The sequence below is a fragment of the Dermacentor silvarum genome, chromosome 1 (genome assembly GCF_013339745.2).
Source record: "Dermacentor silvarum isolate Dsil-2018 chromosome 1, BIME_Dsil_1.4, whole genome shotgun sequence".
Classification (NCBI taxonomy): domain Eukaryota; kingdom Metazoa; phylum Arthropoda; class Arachnida; order Ixodida; family Ixodidae; genus Dermacentor; species Dermacentor silvarum.
The window spans coordinates 334,993,657-335,003,920 of record NC_051154.1 but is presented as its reverse complement, the minus strand read 5'-3'; positions in this window follow the sequence as shown (position 1 = coordinate 335,003,920).

Here is a 10,264-nt window from a genome sequence, read left to right as displayed (position 1 = left end):
CAGCTTACCAGGTGCCGAAAAGGCGACCGGGATGCCACATTTCCCGCAACCTTCTTGAGGCGGTGGGACAAATCATGAACGTAGAGCACAATCACAGGCCGCGCCTTTTTGTGAACAGGCTGATTGTGGCTTGTCAGACTCCGCGAATTGGCTTCTTTAATCAGGTTTCCTGCAATGGACGCGAGCTATTCCACGGGAAATCTAGCATTGCGCAAGCGTATCAATTGGAGCTGAAGGCTGCACGCAACCTGGTGGTCGCAAGGTTTTTTGAGAGCAGTGCGCATGCAGTTTTTTGCAATACCCCTTTTCACAACCTTGGAGTGGGCCGAATTGAAGCTTAGAACTGGTTTTTTGGACCGTGGATGGTCTCTCCCGCAAACCTAACCGTCATGCATCAAGATACAAACATCAAGATACTGGAGGTATCCCTCTTCAGATAACTTAAAAGTTAATTAAAGCCCTTTGCCACAGGCTTTAAGAATACCCAGCACTTGGTTCACAAGCTCTTCAGAAGTGTCAGGTCGCACATCCCTCAGGATAACTAAGTAGTCATCAACATATCTAAAAATGTTTATAATCTTGGCTGCGCAAGCGGTGTCAAGGTACGTAGAAATACGCTTGTCACAAAACGATAAAAAGAGATCACTTAGTACAGGGGCAATACATGAACCAATACAAATCTCCTCCTTTTGAAGGACAGGGTTATGATTAAAATCAACTATAGTAGATGACAAGTAAAATGTTAACAATTCAATAAAATTTTCGATGTACAAACCAGTGGAATTCTGAAAGGAAACGGGACCAAAGTCATCGATGCTTTCTTGAACAGCGCATAAAATTTGGCTTTGTGGTATAGAATAAAACAGATCTACAACATCGATAGAAAAGCTGTACAGAAGCTGCTGAGGATACTCAAACGTGGAAAGGTAATCTAAGACACTTTCGAAATTGACGACAAGGTAAGGGTCATTCACTTGAAGCAACTTAAGGTGCTTTTGCAGAAATCTAGAGAGGGCTCCTTGCCATGAATGTTGCTCAATCACAATCGTCCTGAATGGCATTCCTTCCTTATGCATTTTTACAGAGAAAAACAAATCCAGGAAGTCCTTTTTTTGCACTACCTATGGTCTTCTTGAGGCTTAGAAGGTTCATCTCATCACAAAGAGCCAAGGCTTTCTTCCTTGACTCCCTCCGTGAGCACTTGACCGGCTTGAAATTCTTTGAAACAGTCTGTTTCAGACAGGAAGCCTGGTGGTGCCTGGTGGTACGAGCATTCTGACCGTGCCACTGAAATTTCCAGGCGCCTGATTGCTGCCATGTCATCACAAAACCACCTTCTTTATCGGACAACCAATAATGCTAAGTTACGTTTCTGCAAAAATTTAACGGTGTCCCGAACCTGTAAGCTAGCGTTACTACGCGGCCGTCTGGCCAAGAGGCAGTCAACGCCTTCGGACAGAACTCGGTTTCGATCATCAGGCTTAACCCTATTAGCAACATTCCTCACCAAAGAAAGCAATTCAGCAGGATTATCATTGACCACAGTACAAAACTTTGGTTCATTGTCCAAGACATTTACTACATTCTCAGGCAAAGTGCCAGTTCCAAGACACGTCACCTTTCCAAAACGGCATTCATTCTTGACACGTCTGCTGGTCCAGACAATCAGTGAAGGGAGAGTAGTTGCCCACAGGAATTCTGTCACATATGCGGCCTTACGTGACCAGCTCCGGAACACGACTTCACCCTGTTGGCCGCTGCTGACCAGGGATGCCGAGAGAATACGAAGACAGACCTGGTAGTGACGATTCTGGTGACGGAGCTCAGAGCGCCACAGGTTCAGTATCCTTTTAGAATGGCGAAGCGACGACACACACGGCGCAAAAAGCTTGAGCACCTCAAGAGGGATTAACTGGTGTTTGATGCAGAAGGTCAGCGCTCTTGCACGGCAGGCTGTTAAGGCGACAAGGTTTACCAAAGACGCAGAAGTTGCGGATGGATTCGTACATAAAAAGTTAGGAAGAACAGGGCCCATTGTACTAGAAAGCAGACTATTTAAAGCAGAAATTTGGGCTAGTTGGTTGTAACCTAGCGCCCGTCCTGTCTCTTGTCTCTTCTTTGTGTTCCCGTCTATCAGCGCTTGTTACGATGTCTAAGTTCAGTTACAACGAACTAGCCCAAATTTCTGCTTTATCTAGGCACTTATGTAGCTAAAAGAAAAAAGTCAAGTTCAAGTAGCCATGTAAGACATCTTATGAAATGGGACGGCAGAATTTTGATGGGCCAGAAATATATTTCCGGTGTCTTAATATAGACTGACTAGCATTATTGTAGTAAATCCAAAGCCTGCGAATGCCGTCCAATACAACATACCAAGGCCTTGTTACGGAGCTTCCGTAAGTAAATTAATTTTAATATTTTGCAAACAGCACCATAACGCGCAGATGGCTGGCCTGCGGCAGCTGACAGAGGAAGTGCGCAGCCTACCGGACATACAGCAGCATGTGCCTCGAGCAGGAGCGCCGGCCTCAGGGGACGAATCAGCGCCTCCTGCAGCTGTTGCTGGCTGCACTTGCTCATGGTGCAAGCCAAGCCCCTCACCCCTTTCAGCCCCCTCATTAATTGTAACGAAGCATAGGCAAGGAATTTTTCATCACATTTTTTTATTCGCTTTAAACATTTGCTAATGTAGTAATGATGATATGAATCAGTCAGACTATTGCTGGTTTGCAACAAATAACTGCTTATGCCATCCTTTAATGTAGCCACAAATAACATAGCAGATGCAGCATGATTTTGTGCTTAAATTGATATTACAGCAGTAGGCGTGTCCACACCGTCAGGCTCACATACACAAGTGCCAGTAAGCCTGGTGGTGCGAGCATTCTGACTGTGCCACTGAAATTTCCAGGCGCCTGATTGCTGCCATGTCATTGTGCGCATGAAGCCCCACCACAATTGTTCTACAATTTTATCCTGTCTCATCAAATAGCGACAATCAGTTGTCGAGAAGTAGGGGAATTCGGATCTTAATATAACCTCGAAAGCAACCTATGAACACACACAAAAAAATGTGATGAAAATTACTTACCTATGCTTCTTCATTTCATTTGTGAATATCAAAGTATGACATTATGTTCTTTTTACAGCGTAAGCTGTTATGGACTCATTCCAATAGCCGTTTCGGTTCGCGATAGTGTCCCTGCCGCCACCGCATCCGCCGGCGGCGTCCGGTGAACGTAACCGTTGTCGCTGGAAATGCGAAAAAAGTACCCTGTTTCCGCCGGGATCGAACCCGCGCCCGCTGCGTGGGAGCCATATCCACTGAGCCACGCAAGGGCTTGCTATGAGGCGCCGGAAAAATCACCTTTAAAGCAGGCGCAGACGATCCGACCCTCCGCCAGTATGGTGGCGCCATCTAGTTAAGGCGCAGGCGCAGACGACGAGATGCCATTCAGACGCGGCGCGCAATAAAAAAAACGTGATCCCCAGCCTCCGCCAGTATAGTGGCGCCATCTAGTTAAGATGCCTGCAAACGCAGCGTGACCGACATGTAAGTTGTAGTTGTAAGGCTTGATTGGGCTCAGCATACTGCTGTGCAGAGAGCATTACAAGCCGCAGCTCGCCGTCGACGCCGGGCGGACCGTTCAGATCGTTCTCGTCAAAACGAGGCGAACAGACTGCCGCGAAGACCCTGTTGTGCGTGTTGCCCAAATTGGAGCTACTCTTGGGCCGCCCCACCAGCTTACGCTATGACTGTGCTGCGTGTGCCGCGCAGACCGGTGACTTTTTTTATGTAACTTCACGACAGCACATTCCTTTCAAGTGTGATGATGTGCCTACACATCTGACTGTGATAAATATGGTTTTGTTAGTGCGTGATGATTTATGCAGCTGTACATTCTTTTCTGGTAGAGCTTAAACTGGGTGCTATTTCTGTCTAACTATAGATTGCACAATATTTTTCTGAAACAATGCGTGTCGTTACTTATGATGTTTTAGATGCAAGTGCAAGGGGATGTGATCTTTATAGAAGGTGATGTGATATATGCTGCATATGTGCATATATGTTGCAACAAGAACCGCGCATATATGTTTCACGGTTTTTTACTGTAGGGGCTATTGCATGTGATGTCTGCATAAACACGTTTTACTTTAAAGAAAGGCTGTAGGTTTAATAATAAAGAAAGCTGCAGTTTTGTTTAATACTTTTATTTACACGTCACTGCTACATTTGCAGTGCTAGCTTGCACTGTAAACATACTACTGTATATAAATATATAAATATATATATATATATATATATATATATATATATATATATAGACTTTATTTGTGTGGAAAATATTTTAAGTATAGCGGTGGTCGGAGCCCCTCAGTCCAGGGCCCCATTGGCCTCTGCCGCCTGCCTGACCTGGCTAATTAAGGACTTTTGTCCTGCCAAGTCGGAACGGGCGAGCTGTGCCTCCCACTGCTCCATTAAGACATTATTAGTTGGCCTATGAGGGTGCTTAGTACACTGCCAGGATACATGTATTAGTGTAGGTATACTGTGTAACATTTCAGTTATTGATTCTACAATTTACAATTGAGGGCGCTTTGCTGAAATCTATCAACTGCTCACGCGTGAACACACTTCACGGGAGCCACAGCGTTTGACATGTTCGATCACCACTAATTGACCGCATTTTTGTCACTCGGAGGAAACTTTGCGGTCGTGGCGAGAGAAAATGGTGGAGGACCTAAAGTGTGCGTGTAACAGCACGTTTGATGGAGCAGAAGGTGTAATGTGCACTGTGCATTTTGGTTATTGTGAGCTTCTCTGCCTGAGTAGAAAGCGAGGAGACGAACGCTAATGTCCTTCATTACATAAGGGGAGCGGAGAACTGTCAGGGATACCAGGAAGAAAAAAGCCTAGAAAACAAAACTGCACTCTACATCCGTGGCACACAGGGTATCTACATGACGACAGCAGCAGCAAGCAAATCATATAAAACACACTTTTAATAGCGACTTAATTTTAGTTTGCTTTCAATCTTATATATCACACTAAGTATTCTGTTTTACTTATTATAAATGTAAGGTCTACATAACCATCGACTACACAACTTTTACAGTTCTCTACAAATTGTGACTGTTTTGCATTACGTAGACGTCAACTACAACTGAGTATGGAAAATGTTGTGTCAGCAATTTTACAGCATAAAATGCAATTACTTCGTATCTGTTAGACAACCCCATCTTGCTGACACAACAGCGTGTATGCACCTAGCTATGCTTACACTGCTGTTGACGTCGTAAATGCAGCCACACACTCCTCAAGTAATGCATGTGCTGCGCACGGCGTCGAACATGCCGATTACACTGTCTCGGACAGCCCGCTTTCTCAGGTAATTCAATCGTGATCCCCTGTCACATGTAAGAGGCCGCCTGTGGCGCGAAAAAGAAGAGGAGCACGCGATGCCCGGTGTTCCGAACTGCGCGAGCGCGCGAGGCGCACGAACCGAGGCATAGTCGAGGGATGAACGGCGCTGTCCGTGGAGTTTCAACGTGGCACCGGGTCAGGAAGGTCGCATCTCCAGCTATGTTCTGGCGACGGGAGACTTGGGGGTCTGGTTGAGTCCGCGACGCTGGCCGTCCAAGGCGTGGCCGTCGACCTCGGCAAGTTCGGGCGAGGCTCCTGGACGAGCTGCAGCTTCTCACGGCAGGACCAGGCACCCCAGAGAGGATCCCCCTTCTGCGGCAGACCGGCACGTTTGATTCTCCTCGGGACGCCACGTCGGCACTCTTGAAGAAGTTGCGACGCATCCCGACGCTAGGCCTAGGCAGGTGGGCCTAAGCTACGGCGAACGCCATCGCTAACGGGCACATCACCGACGAGATACCGACGAGCTCACCACCCTCAAAAGAAACAACGCGAGGCGCCGACACCTACGACACCCTCAATGCTGCGGACGAGAACTTCGAGTGAAGATTTTTGTTAAATCATAGTTTTAGTTTTGCGTGCCGTTAGTTTGAGTTTCAGTTTCAGTGTTGTGTGTTGCGTGCGTTCATCGTTCTTGTACGTATTAAATCCTCGTTTGCCATGCCGCCGGTCGTGTCTCTCCTCCATCGAGAGTAGCGCATGCACGCAACTCTCCACACTCCCAAGTAAAGGTGACATCCCCTGTTTCAGGGCATACCGCGTGGTATGGGGTCGCCGTTACTGTCAAGCTCGCTACTACTGCTGCTGCTGCTGTCGTCATCACTTTCATCATCGTCTTCTTCGTTGCCCTCAGACAGCCGAAGCTTGCGCAACTCAGCACATGCTGCGACAATGTTGGCCGCACGTTCCGGCTCGTAGAGGAGGGTGCGGTACCACTGCAGACAGCGGAAATGTCTCATCAAGTGCCCAATACACCTTTCTAGTATGGAACGCATGGCGGCATGCGCTGCGTTGTACTTCCCCTCGGCTGTTTGCGCAGGAGGATGGCCGGGAACCGTGGTCAGGAGCCACGGCTCCAAGGGGTAGCCACTGACACCTGCATGAAGATGGAAATGGTGCACTGAGTACTCCTCTGACGAGAGGCAAGTTGGAAACTGAGAAAATTTACAGCATCATTCAAGAAAGGAAGGGTTGTCAGCCATGTCATTTTCGACCAATGGCAGCCGGGGGATGACGCCAAAAGGCAAAAACAAATAATAGAATTCCTACAAAATCGCACCCCAGTTGAGCGGTTGTACAACAATGAAGGGCCAGTTTCCACAAATCATATCTCACCAGCCCCTTTTAGAGTACCTCACGCCGCATTCGGAAGCAGCATCAGCGTAACCACAAAATACGTGTGCCTTTAACCCTAGAACAAACTTACGTTTTGTTTTGTTTACCCGCCGTGGTTGCTCAGTGGCTATGGTGTTGGGCTGCTGAGCACGAGGTCGCGGGATCGAATCCCGGCCACGGCGGCCGCATTTCGATGGGGGCGAAATGCGAAAACACCCGTGTACTTAGATTTAGGTGCACGTTAAAGAACCCCAGGTGGTCCAAATTTCCGGAGTCCCCCACTACGGCGTGCCTCATAATCAGAACTGGTTTTGGCACGTAAAACCCCATAATTTAATCTTTTTTGTTTTGTTTCTTTTTTTACAGTGCGTTTGATCACCGGTTCTGGGTATTTTCGCCTACGATATCAACAGAATCCCACTTCCAGAATTGCTTTTTCCCATATCTAGTCGCAAGATGCACCACTGCGTAATCTGTCTGGTGCCAAAATAGTCCGTGCCAGTGATGGCCCAGAGACCCGACTATGATCGATTTAATTCTGTGGCAATACGAACTTCAGTTGTTAAATTCAGGCACCTGTGTGGGATTTTACCCCGTCAGTAACCTTCCCAGCGACAGCGAATCGCACATCATCTGTGCCACTGTAGCTGGTTCCGGACCCGACATTGACCCGAGATACCGCAGCTTTAAAACAGGGGTGGGTAAAAATCTATAAAGTTTAATGAAAGAGCGCATAAGGCATAACGTTGTGAACTCATAAAAAGTACTGCAAGAAAACACTTTAAGAAAACCGCTTTCATCTCTATTGTCAAGCTTCTCGAAGTATTATGTCATTTCATTTCATTTCATTTTATTACCTTAAAGACCCCATTGAAGGGGTATTACATAAGGGGTGGGTACATAGATAAAAAAAATTGAAAGCCCTATTTTATTACAATGCAAGGCAATTTGTGACGGTGTTCAAAAATGTGGACGGACAAGTTATGACTGTGATTTCATTAGAAAGGCCGTTCCAATATGTTGCTGCACGAAAAAAGAATGAAGACGAAAAAGTGACGGTGCGCGTACGCGGGCGCGCAACTTGTTGCGGGTGACCGGTGTGACTGGAGATGAGTGCCGGGGGGAGAATATATGGTGGCTTGCCGAGCGAGCTGTAAAAAAACTTGTGAAAAAGACAAACCCCCGTATTCTTAAACACGCCTTCACTCAACGCTTCTCCTCGACTCAGCCAAGTCGAGGCGACGAGCGTTCCTTCACTCAAGGCGCCGTTGCGTTTCATGAACACTACTTCATATTTCCTCCGCCAAGGAACGCCTTGAAAATGCGCCCTTGACTCGAGTGAAGTGCGCCGACCGAGAAAAGCGCCTGATATCGAGGCTATTCTTAAATGCGCTTAGCAAAAGCCCAATTATTTAAGACAGATATGTGTTTCCGTTAATTTGGCTTCGTTATCAAATGACAACCCGGCGCAATGCACAAATTTAGCTAGGCAGCGCTGCCACTGTTAGCGTTAGACTGATAGATCAAGCGGGAGCTGTGTTTGAGGTCTGGCAACGATCGCACCCCAGCAGCTGAGCATAGCGCATGGCTGAGAAACAAGAAAATTTGCGGCCGCATTTGTCTGCAGCTCATTCTTTCCTTGTGCTTAATTTGTGGTTCACGTTGCAGTTTTTAATCGTAGTTATCATGGATGATATTGTCCGTGTGTGTACTGTGACCGAGCCGGAATGACTTCGAAGGAGGCAACGCATGGAACGACCGATGGGCAGCTTTGTTTACCTTCAAGACCAAGTGCTGCTGAAAGCTTTCTGAAAGCAGCAACAGGACAAAAAATAAGGGTGAGTGAGCAGTTTATGCACGGAACCACATTACGCTGTTGTGGGTTTGGTAAAGTTACCACCGCGCTATCAATAAAAGGTGTCCGATGTATCCAAGGATGACTGGCTCCAGTTGCTCATGCTGTGGGCATTAGCACCCGAAGCATACTATTCGAGGCAGCATAAGATTGCGCGAGACGTTATTTTTTTTCTTTTTTGCTTTGGAGCTTGTGGGATATTCGGCGCGACAATCTGTTATCGGTTCAGCTGTTTAAACATAAATGCACAAGGCACCGCTCCGCGCCTGTGTCCGATGATCATTCCAGTAGTGCGTAAAAAATCTTTCAGTAGAGAAGAAGCAGTTGTAACATACATGTGGCAGAATGCATATGGTTGAGTGCGTAGCTCTGGCAGTTTTAAGGAAACAAACGTTTTTCACTCCTGTACTTTATTTTAGGAGCCGTGGTGGTTAGTCGGTTTGTTCAAATTGTAGCACATATCGTCAATGAACCAGCACTGGTGCCTGCATTTCCAGTGCTGCTTCACTTCAAATATACGCTACGCAATCTTTTATTCGTCCGAAAATTCACTTGTCAGTAGTTCATTGCCAGCATTAGTGTTTTTTTCGTCTTACCTTTTTTCAATGTGCTATGTCGTAGCATCTCCTGCACGTTCCATGAACAGTGCTTTCAAGTTCACGCAACGGCTACGTTTTTTTTTTTTTTTTAGTTGAGCTATGTCTCTTCATTTCAGTTGCTTAGCTGCACTGAACTTGGCGTGCGAACGCCCTATGTACATATCATTTTTGGTGTTCTGCTGCAGGATGTGGGCCTTGGAAAGACCAGCTGATGGGAAAGAAATCAACGTCTGTGTTGCACGGTAAGGAATGTTACTGACGTTAAAGCATCGACAGATACGGTGCCTGCCTGTTGGAAATGCACCATCTCGCTTCCCCTAAAGAACCTAGGTGCTGCGGAAGTACTTGACTGATCTTCCCGGTAGTTAGTCTGTGGTTATTTTTCATACTTATCACTAATAATATTGATGTTTTGTCAGGCCACATTGATAAAATGGTGAAATGCACGCCGTGTTATTTAAAACCGCAAACATGAAACAGCTATCCCATAATGAAATCAAACTCATATTTCATTCCTCTTCAACAGTCATGTATTATTGTTTTGAAGAGCATAGTTATTATTATGATGTGTGAAGTCATGAGTTACTCGTAATGTGTTACGGTTGAGACGTGAGCTTTGTTACTGCCCACAATTTGTAATGCAGCACTTTAGTATTTAGTGGAATGTTGAAGCTACGTTTGCATGAGCAAGTGTACATCAAGAAATATACCATAATTGTAATGGTTGATCTCAGCTTTGTTGAACTCATGGTAGTAATGCGCTCTATACTGTATTTTTCAGCAACGCCATTGTGACTGTCTGCATCTCCATTTGGCCTGTTGTGGGATCCCACAAGACACGCTTTGTTTCTGGGTCAATTACTGAACTTCTGCAAGCCCCACGGAAGCCAACTGTCATCCGCATCGAATGGAACAAATTCATGGTTCCGGCCTTCATAATTCATCTTAGGCTGAAGTTAGAACCGGAGCTGAAACAGCGTATATTCTGTAAGGATTTACCACTGCATACCGTCCGGTGGCCAAACCCGACGGTATGCTACTGTCTAGAAC